The 22192-nt window shown below is 37.1% G+C and overlaps 1 protein-coding gene across 10 annotated transcripts in view; it reads right to left on the reverse strand.

Moving 5' to 3' along the window:
- Window positions 1–22192, reverse strand: part of LOC307193527 (uncharacterized protein) — a 730787-nt gene that overhangs the window by 230558 nt on the left and 478037 nt on the right. For 9 of the 10 annotated variants that reach the window (XM_079935632.1, XM_079935641.1, XM_079935643.1 and 6 more), the window contains 2 exons: window positions 11877–11976; window positions 1685–1763 (listed from right to left, as the gene is read on the reverse strand). The gene's annotated coding sequence lies outside the window, so the exon portion shown is untranslated. Of the gene's footprint in view, window positions 1–1684; window positions 1764–7057; window positions 7166–11876; window positions 11977–22192 lie in introns of those variants that run through there. The other variant, XM_079935644.1, reaches the window with a different exon arrangement.

Genomic DNA, 22192 nt, shown 5'->3' on the forward strand with positions numbered 1-22192 from the left:
CTGGCCTTACTGTTATAAAGTTTAGATTTTAGAGGTAAAAATAGACAGTCAACAAATACACAAGAAAATGAATGAATCTGGGAATAAATAAATTTCATGTCATAAGTTTCCCTGAAGCTAAACGGGGCAATAGGACAGAGAGTGACTGTACAGGTTAATTCTCTATAGGGTAGTAAATGAACACTTATGTGGTGGACTGGGGTTCAGCAAATAGAAGATAAGGGGGAGAGTTTTGTAGGCTGAAGAAACTAAATATCAAAGCCTTGAGGCAGTCAAAAGTACGTTTGGGGAACAGAAAAGGTGACAGGGATGCTGGTGGGGAAGGTAAACAGAGGTCAGGCAACATATTGGTCCTTGGGAATTTGGATTTGATTCTGGGGGAGACGGGAGGATACTGGAATGCTTTATGAAGGCAAGGGATATGAGATGGTTTATGTTCTGAAAATGTCGGTTTGACTGCCATGTGAAGAGCCAATTGCTGGACTGCAAATATGGAAGCAAGGAGACAATTATAGCATGCTAGGTGAGGTATGACAGTGGCCTGATGAGCACAGAGGGGGCCATGAGCAATGGAGATGAAGTAAATAGACCAGGATATGGTTTGGTGTTAGGATATGTAGAACTTGCTAGTGGATGGAATGTGTTGGTGATGAATCAACAACAACAAAGAAAGCCATCACGTAAATATGGATCATTCTCTATATCCCTCCTCCGTTTGTTCCTTCACTCTTCATTACTGGAGATTTTCAAGTTAGGTTGGATGACAACTTTTTCTGGCTATTATACAAGTTTTTCTACCTCACTTTCTGTATTGGAGCAATTTCATCTGTAAAGAGGCATACATCAAATGATTTGTAAGTGGGACATTTTTAGAGAATATTATTCATTTAACAGAATGAACTGTTAGGGAAGAAGTGTGTATCAATGACATTCTTTCTGTAATCCAAAAGGCCAAGTCAAAAGCTTTCCATTATATACCTGTAGATATCCTCTCTACTTCATGTCCCCTCTTTCAAACATACATCCCATACTTGTACATGTACGCTCTTCAACCTTCAACCTCCCTCCAGAAAAATAAAATGATCAGTAAGCACTCTGATCCAAAAGAAAGAGGCAAGGAAAAAGCATTGATTTATATTAAATCACTGAATGCAAATGTGGTGTGAGAGGATAAGAATGTTTGGCTAGAGCTACAGTATAATAAAATAAATGATATGCTAGTCATTGAAAGCTCTTGTCCATGTAAGTGAGCAGAAATATATAGTATTTACTTATTATCTCCAACCCAAGTAGTAAATTATCACTGAAATGGCAAAGGCTGAAGTGGACATAAATTTGGAGTTTGTTGTGCTGAGAAGTTTGGAGCTTGGTACATATTTCAAAAGCCTTTGGAGGCTACCGATCATCATGATATGCAGCCCAATGCTGCAGATAAAGTATAAAGGTGATTTCTAGTTTGAAACTTAACCAAGGCTCTCCTGACTTACAGTGAGAAGATTCTTTTTCTTTGGTAGAGTTTACAGATTACGTTTTCTTTCTTTTCAGTTTCAGTTCTATTGCTAAAATACCAAACTATTTATATTTCACTATCCTCTGGGAAAGAGTTTAAAAATATTAATCTATCCACCATTTATTTTTATTTTGGTTACAGATTGATTGATTCAACAATTATCTATTAACTCACCGTACAGCAGACACTGTTCCAGGCACTAGAGAGTGATGAACAAAAGTGATGTAGACGCTACCTCCAGAGAGTTTATAACCTAGTGAGGGTCAGAAAGAGAATAAAACAAGTAAATATGTATGAAATCAATAAACTAAAGAAAATAGGAGTGATAAAAGAGGAGAAAAATTTGAACTATTTTTCATGAAAGTTTGCTTAAAGTAAGTTATACATGTATACTGGAGTTATAAATTAGCTTAGTCTATTGGGCAGCTGACTTTAAAGAGAACACAGTTGTGAGTTTAATCTTTGAATAGTCTAGTTAGCATTTCACTCAGTGGTGGTTATTTGCTTGCAAACAGTTGTTTAGCATAATGGCGAAAGGACACATTGTTCGCATGGATGAGTCCAGACTTATCACCACTTCTGATAAGGACATGTCAAGTATATGGCTGACTGTTGGTGGCTTAGTAGTATCATTTTACCAAGTAAAACAAGTTCTGTTTTCTTCCATTGGTACTCTATTATAGATTCAGCACTATATGTTTGCAGTCTTATATCAAGGCTGCTCTACTTATGTTCCGTGTATGTGAAAAGCAATTTGTTTTCTTTTAATGTTGGCAGTAGTTAATGGCTTCTTCCACTGTGGCAATGCCATATGGTGCCATTTTCTCATCCTTTTGCTCCCACAGCTACCTCCTGCCCCATGCAGAGTTTCTCAAAAAGCAGACTTACATAATTACCTCAGGAAGCCAGCTCCAGTAATGTCACAGAAATATAATACTCTGTTAAACTAAGACAATCTAAAGCACATGGGAATGAACAATGACTGGAAACTACATTCCCTGGTTGCTCTTCAGACTCACGGAGTTTTCAATATCTTTCTCGTGATGTTACAGAGCTTTTTGGATAACTTGTATTTCTCTGCTCTAGTACCCTTCCCAAAGAGAGATGCGCAGAGAATCCTGATTCTTTTGCAAACATTAAAACGAAAATTTATTTTGCTGAAATATAGTACATTATACCTAGGCTGACACTGAACTGCTTTTTAAATTTTTTTAACATTTCAACCCATTTTCATGTGTGTACTATCATTCATTTATGAGCCTGTGAATTCTCTTTAGCCTTCTAATTTCTATTCTAGGGAACAAATTGCAGATCCTTTTTGTGTTAATCATCAATTATCCTATTCGATTGCCTTAAGCACTCTGCAAACTACACCTGGTGTGTGTCTTGCCAGGTTTAATTATTGAAGAGTTTTTGAAAGCACCAGGATTTCATTAGTGATCAGTATAGACTGGGCCAGTCTTCAACTACTTTGTGTTCATTATTAAAGCCTGAGGTTCCAATGTTAACTTGGAGACAGAGAACTGATGAAACTGGTTAAACAAATGTCTAATGAGGCAAGTAGATGCTGCCTCTGATTTTAACCTGCCTCTGGGCTTTGAAAAATTTAAATGGCCCCAGTGACAGGTTATCACACTACGTACTGCCACTATCCATCTAATGACTATTTCAAGCTGAGTTGAGAGGCATAAAATAATATAAGTTAGGAATTCCAGGAAATATATAGTGTTACAGGTAATTGTGCCTACCAACCATTAATATGCTGAGTCTCAATCCTACTGTTTTGACCTATCACAAAAAACAAAGATCAGAGGCAACAGAAACCTTCAGCAAAAAACCATTCATAGGGTGTGAACATTGTGAGATTCAACAATAAATGACCTGAAATTCCAACAACACAGAATGACACTCTAAAACCTTTATAACAATTACAAGGTATCTTGGGGACATAACTCCCCTAGCAAAAGGTATTCATTAGCCTCCTCATTAACATGGATAGAAGATGTAGGGGGATGTATACCACTGGAGTTAGGCCAAGAATGGGACAAGTTGGCTTTTGCTGGTTGTAGAGTGTTCAAGGAGAAGATGGTCTCTTTGGTCTAGTGTGGGTGAGTGCTACAGAAATTATTCCAAATAAGAAGTAGACACCTGGCCAGGGAGAAATTTAGCAACATAAGTAATCCCACTTCTGTTAAAGGAGAAAACTTGACCGTTGCCCTTAATTAAAGGAAGACATTGTGAATGTCTTTTTAAGTTCTCTGCTACTGGAGCTTTTGTGTCATAAATCCATGATAAGTGGTTATGTGTGTAGAGAGTTACATAATCTTATTGTATATCAGTTTCATAATCACTAAATTGAGCTGAGAGAGAAGATCTGGTGAGAATTAAGATTCTTTTCTGTTCTCAAAGTCTGTTGGTCTAGAAATCCATGGAAAAATGATAATATAAAGAGTTTTAATAATATTTTGAGATATGGTAGGTCTCCCTCAACACAGAAACAAAGAGCTTGCCTTGAAACCAGGTTTGAGCTTGTAAGTAATGTAATTTCAATAGCCATTTTTTATACTGTGTTGGTTACTACTGAAGTTAATTTGCCCCTGTTAGCTTTTGGGGATCTTTCTTGCCCAATCACTATAATTAGATGGACAAGACCTGGAGAAGAAAAAAGAAGAAGAAGAAGAAACTGGGAGAGACATGCATTTTCATCTTCATTGATTTCAATCTCTTAAGTTTGTATGAGACTATTTCCCCAAGAGTCTTACCATCAGGTGATGGGTAAGTAGATTTTTGAGTATGCAGAAAAATTAACTTAGCAAGTTCAACACAGCAATATTTTCTTGATGTAAAAAAATATATTCATCAATAAAATTCAATTTCATACACATTTATTCAGTACCTACTAACAGCAAGGGATTATGCTAGATTCTGTTGAAAAGACTAACGCAGAAATAAGTACTTTACCTCAAGGAACTTTTAACTAGTGGAAGGTACAGAAATACAAAATAATGTAGATTGTGAGAAAAACATGTTATGTGGAAGACATTAATTGCAAATGTAAGAAATGAGCAGAATTTAAGGAAAAAAGGAGTCTTTCAGTGGCTATTGAAGGATGGATGTGATTTCAACAGGAGATTAATACACACAAAAGAGAACATCACTTTTTAGTAATGTATACATAGAGCTCAGTGTAAATAATTCAGTGTTCAAAGAGTACATTTATGCTTAAAAACTCACCAAAAATTTAAAAGGAATAGAAAAGGTTTCTTTTCAATTAGTAGTCTTGGTCTTTATTCAAGTTCAATAAAAATATTTTTTTCCTTTGATAAAAACTATGGATGGTGAAGAAACCTAGCTGAACTGTTCTGATGGAAATTCAAGCAACGAACTTGTTCTATGTCAACTCAAAACCAGAAAGTACTGATGAAGCTCTCCTAGCTCTTGGAAGTAGGTTTTTCAGAAGTGCAAGTAACGGGAGCAACCTCATTTTCTGCCAGCTGGCTTTTTGTTTTGCTTACTGTATTTATTCAGTTTCATTTTTTTAAATTAGGCTTGGATATTAATTTTCCATTAAAAGCTCTTTTCTGAGTCCCAAGGGTAGACACACATTTATAGATTATGTAAAAGTCTAGGTTTGGTTTCAGAATTGTCCTCTCCAAGGCTCCAGCACAGAAGAAAGGGGTATGTCTAAATCCAGAATCCAACACAAATAACAGGACAGATCTCAGATGGGCAACTGGCAGGGAGAATTACATGAATTCCCAGCTCCTTTCCTTTGACTTCAGCCTTCTGAAAGAAAGGCTGCCCTAACCATGGCTTGCCTCACTGCACTCAATTTTTCTTCTTTTGTCATTTATTGAAAATTATTTTCTACATATTTCCAATAACTATCTAACAGTCAGATCCTCAGTCTTCATCTTCTCAGTTACCCTGAAGCATGAAACCTATTGACCTTCCCAACCTCCTTAGTTCCTAAAACATGGAATTCTCTTTTCTCCTTTTCCTAATAACTATGGCAGATAACATTTATTGATGGGCCACACAGTTAGTAAGGGCTTTACACAGATTATCTCATTTCATCCTCATAACTCACCACAGGAGTAGATGCTATTATAATCTGCATTGTACAAAAGACAAAACAAAATAAAACATAAACCAGGAAGGGTTTGCAGACGTTAGGCAGTTTTCTGAAGGTTACCTTCTCATTACTTTCGTTCTTTTTTTCCATAAAAATGAGTGGTTTTCACAGTTTCTCTACTTTTGTTCTCTTTTTTTGTTGTTGTTCTTGCTTCTTCTGTGATTTTACCTATTCTCAAAACCTTACATAGTAACCATGGGCAAATGATTTCTGAATCAATGTCTCTAATCTCCCAAATGCCTAATATCTTCTAAGAATGCCAGCCAAGCTCAGATTTCCAAAAGTGTCATATCATTAAATCAGGAAAATAGTGGCCTTCTTTCCATATGGTAGTCAGCATGCATCCCTTCACCTTTAGGCAATAGCTCCAGATTTGAGGAAACTAACCCTGCCTCCACTGGCTACAGTCTGGTGGGATGTCAGTCAAGGTAGCCTGCCCTGTAGTGGCCAGATGTATGGTGCATGAACGCCATTTAATCCCTCTTGATCTGATTAACACAAAGTTTAGAAATAGTAGTTTATTCATTCCAAATACTTAACCTAAAAAAGACAGCACATCAAGTCATATAACCCAGACCCCTAGAGTTATACTGGTCCTTGTCTTTTCTAAGCCTACTTTTTCAGTCTCCTCTCTGAGTCTACAAACTCTCATATTTTTCTAATTCATCTCTTTCCTCTTATGCTAGCTAGAGTCAGTCTCTGTTGCTTACAAAAACAGACAAACACACACACACAACTAATATCTTCAACAATTATTTATTTAGTATCTACCATGGGAGAGGCACTCTGTTAGAGATAAGGGTGCAAAGATGAACTCTTTAGAGTTCAAATAATAAATCCTAATAATAAACAAATTTTACTTTTGTAGGAAGATAGACACACATAAAAGATGTAATTATAATACACCGTGTTGGTGCCATATCCTATAGGCAACCATGAGGCACCTCCGTAAAACTTCAACTTCCTAAGTTCCTGTCTGAGATTTAAAACTAAAACTTAAGACACACTAGCACAGGTATGCAGCCTCGTACGATAGATACAAGACATAACGGAAGACTAAAGAACATATTTATCAGAAGATGTGTTGATCAATGTCGGAAGAATAGATTCTAAAAGAAAAGGTTGGAAGTGTCCATATAAGCATTGATCAGCGGAGAGAGAATACCTTCACCAATGGGCTTCCAATAGCACAGTGAGGTGGTAAAGTTGAAGAACCTGGAGATGAAGGAAGGAAGGAAGGAAGGAAAGGAGGGAGGGAGGAAGGGAGGGAGGGGAGAAGGGAAGAAGGGAGGAAGCGGGAGAGAGAGAGAAAGAAAGAGGGGGAGAGAAAGGAGGAAGCAAGGAAGGAGGGAGGGAAGGAAAGAGGGAAGGAGGATGGGAGGGAGGAAGGAACACAGACTCCAGTTGGTCCTACCTGTGTCAGATGATCACCTGGACCAATCACTTTGTCCAGGGATTTGGGAAATCGATTGGCTAGTCTGAATAACCCTGGGGGTGGTATGGCTTTTTGATTGACAGCCCTGCCAGGAACAAATGAAGTGAAGGGGCATTTATAAAACAATAGGAAGAGAAAACAAAAAAGCAATAAATACCCAGAATAATACCCTTCCAAGGGCACTAAATTGAACCTTATAATTCCCATTGTAATTTAACTTTGCCCATGGTTCTTAAGTAACCCTACCTTATGTTATTAGTCTTAGAGTACTTATCCAATCTTATTTTGTCAACTCCTTGAGTATTCTCCTCATCTTTGTGTCTTTAGCATCTTTCACAGTCCTGGAACTATGGGTGCTTGATATGTATTTGCTGGGCTGAATTATAAATAAGCCACTAGAGAATTATTTGATAAAATGAAAAAGATGATGCTTGGCTTGGTGCAGACACCACCCTTGACTATACCTATGATCACCTCGCTGTTACCACTTCCAGCCCAGGAGTGGTTGAGAATCTGGTAGATTAGTCAGCGGTAGAAGCAGACACAACAGTCTAAATACCACCATATAAGCACGTGCTAGATTGTTTACTGGCCACATATGTCTCCCATTCCTACACACATGCCCCTTTATAGTGTGACTTTACTAAGCCTTCATTAAGAAAAATTTCTACCCTTTTGAGTCTGGGCTAAAAGTGTGACTAGCTTTGAACAACACAATGTACAAGAAGTGGCAATGTGTGCGTTCCAGAGCCTAGACCTCCAGAGGGCTTGCACATTCTGTCTTTGAGTACCTAGGATGCTGCCCTGATACTACCATGCCTTGGAGGGAAGAACCACATAGAAAGACTCAGCTGTCCCAGTAGTCCCAGTTGAGCCTATTCCTTAGGCACCCCACCTGCTAATGCCCCATCATTTGTGAGTACAGGTAAGTCCAGCAGAAAAACCACTCAGTTAACTCACAAAATCATGAGAAATGATCACTGGTTATTATTTCAGACCACTAAGTTTCAGAGTAGTTTTTAACACAGCAATAGAGAACTTAAGTGGAATAAGACCAAGCTAACTTTCCCAGGTGAGCCTTGAGGAATAGTCTCTAAAATATTCTAGCTACTGATGTTACTAGTATGTTGTGCAAACAAATCCAAATGAGAATAAGCAAAGGCTATTTATTCAGAACTTTGTATAGCAAGGGAGTCAGCCACCATCACTTGCGGTTCGGCAGAATCAAAGGCAGGCAGAGGAGCGGGGAAGCTCTATAGTGGAAAGGTATGTGCTGATTGGAAGCTGTTGACATTGGGAAGCTGTATACAGGTAACTAGGATCCAGGCAATCTATGTGATTGGTTAAAGGTACATAATTGGCTATTTCCTTTTGGTCCTAAGTTGAGGTGACGATAAAAATTAGGGAATTGATAAAAATTTGTGGTCCATTTGAGCCAACAGTTATAGGAGTTCTTGTTTGGCTTCCTGGACTGGTTACTATAAATAGTACATTGAGCTGGTTGCAATAGATTGTGGGCCAGAGTTCTGTTTTTATAGATGGTCTAATTATTATCCATTTGGAATATTCAGTTCCTCCTCCAGAACAGGAGGCCCAGGCTGAGTTTAACCAAGATCAACTAAACTGTAGGACGAAGACCTTTGTAAAGAATTTTTTAAGAGGAAAAGATATGGGTAAACGGAGCTTGGGGTATGAATCCCCTGAGGGTAAAGGGGTCCCGGTATTTCATGGGAAAAGCAGTTAAGACAAATCCTCTAAGCTCAATGCTATCAAAAGTCAGCAGAGCAAGAGTAAAAGGTATTGCTATCCATCTTATAAAGCTGTCAAAGCCCCAAGGCAGTGTCACCAAGAAGTCTCTTTCTAAATGAAGACTCCTAGAATGAGAATAACTCATTAATTCATTTACCTCTATGATCATAAACCAGTTTATTAATTTATTAAGAAAGAAAAGAGCTCAATAAGGGAATGAAACTTGTGACAAACAAGTTTTGATGATTTCCACAGTATTGAAAAATGAAATACTCCTCTTATTTCACTTAGCAAAATCCTATCAAGCACCTGACACGTGTAAATCACTATTTATCAGTGAGAGGGCAAAATGGACAAGCTGTGGCTTTTCTTCCCAAGGAATTGGTAGCCTAGCAGGTTCACGGACACTAAAGCATGCATATCCACCCCGAGGATATCATGTAAAGGTGCTAAGTGTGGTAATAGCAATAGGCTGTGGGAGTATGAAAGACCAGAAAGTTCTCTTCCATACTTAAAGGATGGGGAATGATGTCATAGAGTATGTGCTGGTGAAGGAGAGGCTTGAAGGAGGATAGCATTCATATCTTAAAAAATTAAGCTGTGGGCAAGTTCAAGAGGAAGAAAGGGTCCTTGGGATCCTGAAACAAATGAGTAAAGCTGCAGGATAAAGACTATTTGTCTGAAGAGTAGAATTTGATTAAAGAACAACAACCCAAAAAAAGTGAGGAAGGAAATTTTCATCCAGAAGGTGGAGGATCTTGAATGCTTACATAAGAAATTTGACATTTATTCTATAGGATAAGATTCATGAAACTTTCAAGCAGCAGAATGACCTATTCAGAGCATCACTCTCAAATGAGTAATCCAGCAGTGGATTTTTCAATGAAGAAATAAGTTTGGATACAAAGGTACCAGATTGGAAACCACTGGCAAGATCTAATTGGAGCATCAGAATGAAAGTGAGGGGGCGAAATAGATTGCCCCAAATTTATTTATAAGTATATGACTAGATAGGGGCTGGGAATTGAAAAGAGAAAAGGAGAAAAAAGAAAAGGAAGTATTCTAAATATAAAATTAGAATACTAAAATTTGCCTATTGCTAACTCTACAAAAGAGTTATCACCCTGTACAATTTCAAATGCCCACTTTACCCTGTGAAATCATAAAGGGGCACACAGAAATACATTTTAAAATGACATATGACCATATGATTTATCATCATACTTGGAAATTAGGACTCAGATTCGATTTTTTTCCTTACCATTGCTATTTCTTTGAAGAGCTTCCCATAACCCAAATGTTCTCTCAGTGTTTCAATGTATTTATGAAATGGTGATGATTTTGGCCACTGTCTCACAGATTTAGAGAAGAAACAAATTGAATTCATTTCTGCAATGCACATTGAGAATTTCAGTGGTTTTCTTTTATTTCAGGAAAAATATATGCTTTTAAAATACTCATAACAGCCAAGGTTAGGCAACTGAAATTGCCTTCTGCTCTATAGAGACTGCATAATACGAACTGGAGGAAAAAAATGATCCTGAAACATGAGGTTTCATATTAAAAAAGGAAAAAAAAATCTAGAACATAAATTGTAGTTTTCTTGCAGAATATATAACAGCTCACTTGTGGTGCTCCTGTCTCTTGCTGAACGGGGCCAATGGAAAATATTTCTCGATTCAGCATTTTGTTTGATCCCTTACTACACAGTGATTGATCACAGCAATTTCTTTCACATAAACAGAATCCTCCAGATAAGCTTGTTGGAGACACTCAGGGCTATGAATACACTGCAGACCCAAAACTAATATTTTGCTTGCAGTGTTTAAACTCAGTGCCAATAGGGCTCAAACTACTTGTATCATAAAAGCAAAACTCTTTTAAGCTTCCTGATTTAATCAGGTTCTAGGAAAAGGGCACTGCCTAAACATGCTTCTCCTGTAGTGGGGTATCTGTCTTTTCACTAGAGCCCCAACGTACAAGCAACAAAACATATGGTGTAACGCTGGCAGCATCTTTAATCATTAGGAAACGATCCAGCAAGTACTCAGCTATCTCATTTTGGAGAGCAGAAAGCTGTATCGGGAAGGAAGAGGAATGGAGGACAGCATTTCCTGTGATCCTGTACATTTTCTCATATTGATGATGGTCATTTCTGCCACTGGAGCAGCCAGAATTGTAATTTGAGAGGAGTGTCATTTTCTGCAGATCCAAGCTTTGTGTAATCCTCCCATTTAAATGACGTGATCCTGCAGGCTGAGGATTTCATGGCCCACAATTTGTCACTTCTCCACCGCCTGAGAGTGAAACAGTAACTAAATGACAATCAATAGACTGATTTTATTATGTCTGCCTGTTCACCTTGTTTGAACCAATTTTTAGTTTGTTAATTATGTTTTAATATGCCACCAAACATAGAGGTGATCATGATTTTCCAACAAAAGGAAAGAGATCATCAAATGAGGAGAGGTTCAATTAAAATGGACAGAAATCTATAACCGCCCCCCCTCCACTACCATAGTACAATATCTGTATGAGAAATAGACTATTTGCATTTAAAAAATCTTTTGAACTCAACTGATGGATTTCTTTTACTTATTATAGTCAGGTTTTATTTTTCATCTAGATTTAAATGACTAAAATCTTTTGAATACCTACATAGATGTAAAGAATATATTTTTGCACTTTTGATGTAGATAAATAACTTTTTAGAAGTATGGAGCAAATAGATACTATCCCTTGAGTTAAGTGTTTGGAGCCATGCCTGGTAAGATACCCCCTTTTCTATTTAATAATCTGTAAGAAAGTTTGGAAAGAAAGATTTTACAGTTTTAGAACATCAGACTTTTGGGACAAGGACAGGTATTTAATATAAACAGACTTTAGGAAAATCCTGGGACCCAAAAGTGAATGCCATTTTCAAGATGTAGCAATGATGTAAATCTGGGTGTGGGTAACTGGAGTCACCTGGAATGAATGCTGCGTTTAGTACTCTGAATTCTCCATTGTAAACATTAATAGGTAGTGGCCTTGGAAGATGGACTCACCGTGATGTGTCCTCTTTGAAACTCTTTCCTCTTCTCTTGGCATCTGGACTTCAACGTTTTTACGGTGATTTTAACATTCTTCATCCAAACTGAAAGGCTTCTGAGAATGAAAGGGGGGTTTATTAATAGATACATGAGGAATATTGACAAAAACCAGGGTCGTCCTACAAACTGACATGTATGGTCAACCTCAACATCTGGACTCTGGACTCTTAGGTGGTGTGGTATGAAAATTCCTCTTATATCCCTTCATAAATATGTAATTATGAAGAGATTATGTAATTGTTGGAAAGAATGTTTGCATACATAGCATAAAGTAGGAGAGGTGAGACAGGAGAAAAGAGAAGGTGAAGAAAGTAGCATGAGAAATCCTTTGCATAAAGATGCCATCTAGATGTTATCACCTTGATGATAACATATTAATACTTTCCTAAAACTGGATAAATTTAATCACCCTTTATAGAGAATTCATCTCTCCCCATTGTTTTTGGTTCTGTGCACCATTTCCTCAGGATACTTTTTAATTTCTTCCTAAATTTCAAATGATGAAATGAGGCAAAAATATGGTCTGACTTTGGCTCACCCAATTATTAGGATTGTTGGTATTGTTTTTGACATAAGCTTGTTTTGTGTTCACCCCCATGAGTGGTTCTACCTCTGGATCCAATTCAAATGCTAGTTAAATAATTTTAATATCTTCCTTTGTCCCTCCAAGAGCAAATCTGTGATGGAGTTGATGAAGCAAGATGGTTATCTTGCCCTAAACTAGGTATAAGAGTGATAGGTTCTAGGTAGGCTCTTCCAGTTAGTCAGTGGACTAGAGAGAGCTGACTCTCTCTGCTCTGTAGGTTCCACTTCTGAGGAAGGTGATTACTGGATATCTGTGGCCCCTATTTACAGAAAATTGCTTCTATAAAATAAAAGAATACAAAAAAAAAAATGTGTCAGAACAAGCACCCCTGGCCTATTCATGTCCTCAATGTTATGCTTATTTCAAATATATAATTAAAGCTATTTTTTTCTTCTTTTGAGGAAATGTTTACTATTAAAAGCTCTAAATTTGTTGTTATAGTTTAAGCTAGAAAAGGTTAATGAACTATTCATGGAGCAAGAACATTTTCATCATTTTCATAATGTTACTATTCCCTTAAAATATTTTAAACCTTACAAGTGATGCACCCATTTTTCCTTTCCCTTCCCTTCTTCTTTTTTTTTTTTGAAAGAACAATTGTATTTGCTTCCATTCTTTATTTTCTTCTTCCTCCTTTCATTTAACAAATATTTATATAGTGTTTTCTGTATTCCAGGCACTATTCTTGGCACTTGGGATATACTAGAGGAAAATACTGACATAAATCTCTGTCCTTGAGGAGCTGATATTCTAGTGGAAAGAGAAATAATTTAAATGGAATAAATACTCAGGTTAGGGAATTAATGTCATGGAAAAAAAAAAGGGCTGGAAGTACTGGGTCAAGATAGGGGAGTATGGATATGAATTTTAAATGAGATAAGCCTTATTAAGAAAGTGACATTTGAGCTACATGGTATTGTATAAACAACACTGGGAGTTATTTTTTTTAATAAGTTGTATTATTTCATATAAAGATTAAACTCTGTAGCACTTCGGCACGCTTGATATAATAAAATAATAAAATAAAAAATATAATATTGCGTGCTCTGATAATGACTTAGTATAGGTCATTTCATTTAACCTTCATGACAACTCTATGCAACAGGTGCTACTATTATCTCTCCTTGGGGAAAGTTAGACCAACAATGATCAATTTGCTCTGGCACACAGCTAGTAAGTGGCGAGGTTGGCATTGATACCCAGGTAGTCTGATTCCAGATTCCATTACCTAAACCACTAGTCATATTCTCTTGAATTCTTTCACACCAAAGAAAATGTTGCTCTTTTTCTTGATGGCTCCTCATTGGTCTCAATAATAATTTGCACTACATAAGGCAGTTGAGAGGGAGGAGGACAACTCTTAACTTTCCAATAGAAATGTTGGTGGTTGGTGAAATGAGTTAGGCATGTGGAATAAAGAAGGCATGAGACTCTCTCTTCCCACTAAAAATGGGTTATGGGTGATGAGGTGCTTCTTAGGAGAGCATGCATGATTAGTATGAATGGGAATTTAAATGTATATATCAAAGGGAGGAAACATCACGTTGAATTTTAAAGATTGCAAATAAATATAGTTGAATCTGTTATACGTATTCATATTAGCAATAACTACTTCAAAATTAATGTCGACTAATGCTAAGATTGGTGGATGATGTCTCTGAAGCTTTACTGCAGGCTATTCTCACCGAAATTCATTAATGCCTTTATGGTTAATTTCCTGAGGCTTAGTTTTTGGTCTTTCCTGATGAGATATTAACCTCTCTTTTTAAAAAAGAGATTTATTTGAAAAAAAGAAAAGTCTCGTTCAACCCAATACATAGATTTTTCTTTAAGATAGGCTGAGGCATTGCATAAAAACTGGAAAGACTGCAGAGGTCTGGGTAACACTTGAGTATCTGTGGAAGTTTTTTTCTTCTTGAACTTGACCTCTTCCTCTTCAGAACACTCTAAGTAAGGATGTTAATATCATCTCCAAAATATATTTTATTGCTTCAAATATTGAGAAGACTGTTAATCTTCTACTTACAAAATCTCCAAAGGCGGAAAATAATTGGAGAATTTGGTACTCAACAATTTTAAGCTCTAATTTAACTACTCATCCCTTTCTGATATTAAGGGTTATATCAAAATTAAAGATTAGAATTTTTAAAAAGAGAAAGACAACTGTCTTGTGCTGTGGTTATTCTTTCCTCCTCTCTCTGAAAGATGGCAATGTTCCTTAAAGAGCAATACAGAAGTATCATCTTTAGTTTAACTTTTCTTTGCTTTTGGTAACAACATTTGTTTTTTTAATCCAAATTTGAATATTTTCCCCAAAATAGTGTTCAGTGATATTTCTAATCAATCAAATCTCTCAACTTTCCTCCTCTTTGCATAAAAAGTCTTAAAGCTTTTCTTCATCCTCTTCTATTACCTCTGTGTCTGAAGAGAAGATTATGTTTGCATCTTTATAGATATTAGATTTAAATCCTATTAATTGTCTTTGAGGGTTTGTTATATATCTATAAACTGGACTGCATACTGAATTCTTCTAGCTTCCTCAAATATCTGGCTACGAATCTCCAAACTAACATTTCCAATTTTCTCCCAACTTTCTGATTTGGGATCACTAAGAACAAAGACTATCCTTGAATCTTTCTGGAAGGGACTATACCAGATCCTCTTCACTACCAGATGGCAGCCAAACTGCAGGAACCTGAATCTTGGGTCCATATAGCCCAATTAAAAAGGGCTCCCTCAGGCCCTAGGAACTGCTCACCAGCTGGAGACCGTAAGATCAAACTAACTACGAAAAGAGGTAGCCGACATCGAGGTAAACTGCTTCCTCTCAATTTGTCAGATCAAGAGGATCAAGAATGTTTCTTTCCTTTCCTCCTTCCTTCACTGACCATTCTTTTGCTAATTCTTATATCACGAAGGCATTTACAATTCTTTTGTCCACCTTTTGCCTTGTTCTGGCTTGGAAAGATAATGCCAATGCTCATATATCTCATATTACTCATTGTTGGGTAATACAACCGCCAAACAACTGTTGGATTTACCACAATGCCAGTGATCATAAAGTTCTGCTCATCACAAACTTTTTCCTGATTTCCGATGCCTCAATTTCTCTGGAGAAACACATCCTCTCTATATTGTGTCAGACTCCCCAACCCTGGGGGTCCATTTTCCTGTCTCTGGTTAACAACTCCAAATCTGCAGAAACTTACATCCAGGCTCTATACAAAGAAAGGGACACAAGGCAAGGGTAACCAGAATAAAACCTCCTGTGTGGTCTACAGATCTTTACATTTTACTGTCCCCCATGGCTGTCACCTTTCCAGTTCTGAGCCACTCACTCAAACTGGAGTTACCAGGAGTCATTCGTGATTCAAAATTTGCCTCCTTTGGCAGATCCCTACTGCCCTGGTTAGGAGTAAGTACAAATGAGACTATGATCAGGAATCTTGCCTTAGCTCTTGAAGATATTGCAGAATGTGCTGCTAAAGCAATAGCTGCCCAACAAAATCCCTAGACTGTCTGGCCAAAGTTGTTTTTGATACTAGGATAGGCTTGATTATCTTTTAGCTGAGCAAAGAGGTGCTAGTGCTGTGGCCAACACCACATGCTGCTCTTGGATAGACACTTCTGGGGAAGTTGATTCTTAGCTACGTAAGGTCACTGAACAAGCCACTTGGCTTAAGAAAGTGACTCCTTCAACAGAGCACTTTCTCTGATATATTTGATTCTGATTGGTTTGGGTCTTGGGGGCCATGCTCCAAAATGCACTCCAGACATTGAGAATTATCCTGTTTATAATAATCATAGTAGTGTCCCTTATGGGATGCATTCTCTCAAAAGCTTTAAATGCATGTTCCAAGCTGGTAGCCACCAAGAAAATAATCTCACTAAGAACAGGACATCCGAAAAGAAATGAAAAGAATGACTGGCTTAAATGCGAGCCCAAAGTTGTGACCCATGAATACCACAGAAAGGATCAGCAGAAAACTGCAGGAACTTCAAGGTGATAACTGGGAGCAATGCTAATGCCTTAAACTTTGATCACATCTCTCAGGCTGAGAGTCTGATGAAAAGGAGGGGATTGCTGAAAACAAGACAATAGGCCCCAAATGGAGTCACGCTAAATCCCATGTCACCAATCTCAGACTGAATTACAGTTTCAGCCTCTTCTAGAGAAGAATCTTAAACCAAACAGGAATCACTTGGCCAGCATTAGTGAGTTAATCTGCCTGATAGTCCCCCGCCACCCCTAAAGGAAGGTGACCTTACCACAACGAATCCACTTTTTGCTGGCATAAATTCCTTGCTCCCACTATCTTCTACCTATAAAAGTCTTTCTCTGTGTACAGCTCCCTGGATCTCCTTTTTATCTGCTTGATGGGATGCTGCCTGAATCACTGAATAAAGCCAACACAATCTTGAAAATATACTCAGTGGAATTTTGTTTTTTAACAGTATTTTCCCTCTTGGCAGGCAGATGCCATGTGGCGAGGAAGCCCAAGTTACCACATGCAAAGGCTAAGTGAAAATAAGTGATGACTTGTCACCCCCCCCAGTGGTTCCAGCCACTTAGCTAAGGCACCACATATGTGAATGTAGCAGTATGTCAGACATTCCAGGCTCAGAAGACATAATGTGGAGCAGAAAGACTGTCCCAGTGAGGCAGCACTAATTGCCCAATTATGAGATATAATATTGTTGATTCGATTCATGAAGGTTTGCGGTAGATTTTTGCACAGCATTTCGTAACACACACAGCTTCTAATGTGTTTAGGCAACTCACCTCAACTCACTGATCCATCCTAATTTATAAAATGAGACAACTGAGCTAACTAATTTCAAAGACCACTCCCTGCAAAATTCTGGCCATCCATGATTTTTACATATGCAAGTATTCTTACTGATAGAGGTGAGAACATGAGTTAAAAAATCTTGGCACCTCCATTATTTACTTTGTGAATCTTGTCCTCTCTTACTGGCATTTCTGCTTTAATTAAAGATAATCTAGAACAAAAACTAGATTAAAGGAGATAAAAAGTGTTAAACGTGATTCTGGAACATAATAAGTACACCAGCAATGTTACCTTTTATTATTAATGGAAAAATCAGGAGAACCTAGAGCCTAATCCCAGAGTTATTCACTCTAACCTTCACCAACAGTGGAAGAGAAAGTGCAGTTTATGAGTTTTAAAGATAATTTGTGTAGATGTTTTTGAACTTGGTAAAAGCTCTGTGTTTCCAACCTTAAAAACCTGAAAATTAATAATCTTCACACTTCTCTGCAAAAATCAATAAAAAGTAATGTACAGAAGCATCACATCTCTATTCCTTTAAAAATTATCTTTACTGGAAAATCAGAGCAGAATATCATGAGTAATTAAACTTAAACTCTGCCTGAAAGCATGTTAATAAAAACTGTGTTTGGTATTGTTAGTATTGTTACAAAAAAAATTTAGAACTATCCAGAAGAAAGAAGACAAAAATGAAAAAAACAGAGTTAAATAAATAAATAACCCAAAATAAGAAAGAAAAGCATGTCTGGAAATAAACTGAACAAAAAAGTTAAAGGACAAACACAAGAGGAGGAAAAGACTTACAATAACAAACCCAAAACAAATAAGAAAATGGTAATAGGAACATACATATTGATAACTACCTTAAATGTAAATGGATTAAATGCTCCAACCAAAAGACATAGAAGGCTGAATGGATACAAAAACAAGACCTGTACATATGCTCTCTGCAAGAGACCACTTCAGACCTAGGGGCACATACAGACTGAAAGTGAGGGGATGGAAAAAGATATTCCATGAAATGGAAAACAAAAGAAAGCTGGAGTAGCAATTCTCATATCAGAGAAGATTGACTTTAAAATAAAGACTATTATAAGAGACAAGGAAGGACACTACCTAATGATCAAGAGCTCAATCCAAGAAGATATAACAATAGTAAATATTTATGCACCCAACATAGGAGCACCTCAATACATAAGGCAAATGCTAATAGCCATAAAGGGGGAAATCGACAGTAACACAATCATAGTAACACCCCACTTTCACCAATGGACAGATCATCCAAAATGAAAATAAATAAGGAAACACAAGCTTTAAATGATACATTAAAAAAGATGGACTTAATTGATATTTATAGGACGTTCCATTCAAAAACAACAGAATACACATTCTTCTCAAGTGCTCATGGAACATTCTCCAGGATAGATCATATCTTGGGTGACAAATCACGCCTTGGTAAATTTAAGAAAATTGAAATCATGTCAAGTATCTTTTCCAACCACAACACTATGAGACTAGATATCAATTACAGGAAAAAAACTTGTAAAAAAATCAAACACATGGAAGGTAAACACTACATTACTAAATAACCAAGAGATTACGAAGAAATAAAAGAGAAAATCAAAAACTACCTAGAAACAAATAACAATGAAAACACAATGACCCAAGACCTATCGGATACAGCAAAAGCAGTTCTAAGAGGGAAGTTTATAGTATTACAATCCTACCTCAAGAAACAAGAAACATCTCAAATAAAATACCTAACCTTATACCTAAAGCAATTAGAGAAAGAAGAACAAAAAAACCCCAAAGTTAGCAGAAGGAAAGAAATCATAAATATCAAAGCAGAAATAAATGAAAAAGAAATGAAGGAATGATAGCAAAGATCAATAAAACTAAAAGTTTGTTCTTTGAGAAGATACACAAAATTGATAAACCATTAGCCAGACTCATCAAGAAAAAAAAGGAAGACTCAAATCAATAGAATTAGAAATGAAAAAGGAGAAGTAATAACTGACATTGCAGAAATACAAAGGACCTTGAGAGATTACTACAAGCAACTATATGCCAATAAAGTGGACAACCTGGATGAAATGGACAAATTCTTAGAAAGGCACAACCTTCCAAGCCTGAACCAGGAAGAAATAGAAAATGTAAACAGACCAATTACAAGCACTGAAATTGAAATTGTGATTAAAAATCTTCCAACAAACAAAAGCCCAGGACCAAATGGCTTCACAGGCAAATCTTATCAAACATTTAGAGAAGAGCTAACACCTATCCTTCTCAAACTCTTCCAAAATATAGCAGAGGGAGGAACACTCCCAAACTCATTCTACAAGGCCACCACCACGCTGGTATCAAAACCGGACAAAGATGCCACAAAAAGAAAACTACAGGCCAATATCATGGATGAACATACATGCAAAAATCCTCAACAAAATACTAGAAAACAGAATCCAACAGCACATTAAAAGGATCATACAGCATGATCAAGTGGGGTTTATCCCAGGAATGCAAGGATTCTTCAATTTATGCAAATCAATCAATGTGATATACCATATTAACAAATTGAAGGAGAAAAACCACATGATCATCTCAATAGATGCAGAAAAAGCTGTGAACAAAATTCAACACCCATTTATGATAAAAACCCTCCAGAAAGTAGGCATAGAGTGAACTTACCTCAACATAATGAATGCCATATATTACAGACCTACAGCCAACATTGTTCTCAACAGTGAAAAAATGAAACCATTTCCACTAAGATCAGGAACAATGCAAGGCTGCCCACTCTCACCACTATTATTCAACAAAGTTCTGGAAGTTTTAGCCACAGCAGTCAGAGAAGAAAAAGAAATAAAAGGAATCCAAATTGGAAAAGAAGAAGTACAACTGTCACTGTTTGCAGATGACATGATACTATACATAGAGAATCCTAAAGATGCTACCAGAAAACTACTAGAGATAGTCAATGAATCTGGTAAAATAGCAGGATACAAAATTAATGCACAGAAATCTCTTGCATTCCTATACACTAATGATGAAACATCTGAAAGAGAAATAAAGGAAACACTCCCATTTACCACTGCAACAAAAAGAATAAAATACCTAGGAATAAATCTACCTAAGGAGACAAAAGACCTGTATGCAGAAAACTATAAGACACTGATGAAAGAAATTAAAGATGATACAAATAGATGGAGAGATATACCATGTTCTTGGATTGGAAGAATCAACATTGTGAAAATGACTCTACTACCCAAAGCAATCTACAGATTCAATGCAATCCCTATCAAAGTACCACTGGCATTTTTCACAGAACTAGAACAAAAAAATTCACAATTTGTATGGAAACACAAAAGACCCTGAATAGCCAAAGCAATCCTGAGAAAGAAAAACAGCTGGAGGAATCAGGCTCCCTGACTTCAGACTATACTACAAAGCTACAGTATGCTACTGGCACAAAAACAGAAATATAGATCAATGGAACAGGATAGAAAGCCCAGAGATAAACCCACACACATATGGTCACCTTATCTTTGATAAAGGAGGCAAGAATATACAATGGAGAAAAGAGAGCCTCTTCAATAGGTGGTGCTGGGAAAACTGGACAGCTACATGTAAAAGAATGAAATTAGAACACTCCCTCACACCAACCACAAAAATAAACTCAAAATGGATTAAAGACCTAAATGAAAGGCCAGACACTATAAAACTCTTAGAGGAAAACATAGGCAGAACACTCTATGAGATAAATCACAGCAAGATTCTTTTTGACCCACCTCCTAGAATAATGGAAATAAAAACAAAAATAAACAAATGGGACATAATGAAATTTAAAAGCTTTTGCACAGCAAAGGAAGCCATAAACAGGACGAAAAGACAGGCCTCAGAATGGGAGAAAATATTTGCAAAGGAAGCAACTGACAAAGGATTAATCTCCAAACTATACAAGCAGTTCATGCAGTCAATACCAAAAAAACAAACAGCCCAATCCAAAAATAGGCGGAACACCTAAACATACATTTCTCCAAAGAAGATATACAGATTGACAACAGACACATGAAAGGATGTTCAACATCACTAATCATTAGAGAAGTGCAAATCAAAACCACAGTGAGGTATCACCTCACACCGGTCAGAATGGCCACCATTAAAAAATCTACAAACAATAAATGCTGGAGAGGGTGTGGAGAAAAGGGAATCCTCCTACACTGTTGGTGGGAATATAAATGATACAGCCACTATGGAGAACAGTATGAAGGTTCCTCAAAAATCTAAAAATAGAACTACCATACGACCCAGCAATCCCACTACTGGGCGTATACCCTGAGAAACCCATAATTCAAAAAGAGTCAGGTACCACCATGTTCATTGCAGCTCTATTTACAATAGCCAGGATATGGAAACAACCTTACTGTCCATCAGCAGATGAATGGATAAAGAAGATATGGCACATATATACAGTGGAATATTACTCAGCCATAAAAAAATGAAATTGAGTTATTTGTAGTGAGGTGGATGGACTTAGATTCTGTCATACAGAGTGAAGTAAGTCAAAAAGAGACAAACAAATACCATATGCTAATACATATATATGGAATCTAAAAAAATCAATAAATAAATGGTGCTGAAAAACCTAGGGGCAGGACACAAAATAGACGCAGACATAGAGAACGGACCTGAGGACACAGGGAGGGGGAAGGGTAAGCTGGGACGAAGTGAGAGAGTGACATGGACATATATACAGTACCAAATGTAAAATAGATAGCTAGTGGGAAGCAGCTGCATAGCACAGGGAGATCAACTCGGCGCTTTGTGACCATCTAGAGGGGTGGGATAGGGAGGGTGGGAGGGAAGGAGCCGCAAGAGGGAAGAGATATGGGGAC

Source organism: Stenella coeruleoalba (genome assembly GCF_951394435.1).
Source record: "Stenella coeruleoalba genome assembly, chromosome: 10".
NCBI lineage: Eukaryota > Metazoa > Chordata > Mammalia > Artiodactyla > Delphinidae > Stenella > Stenella coeruleoalba.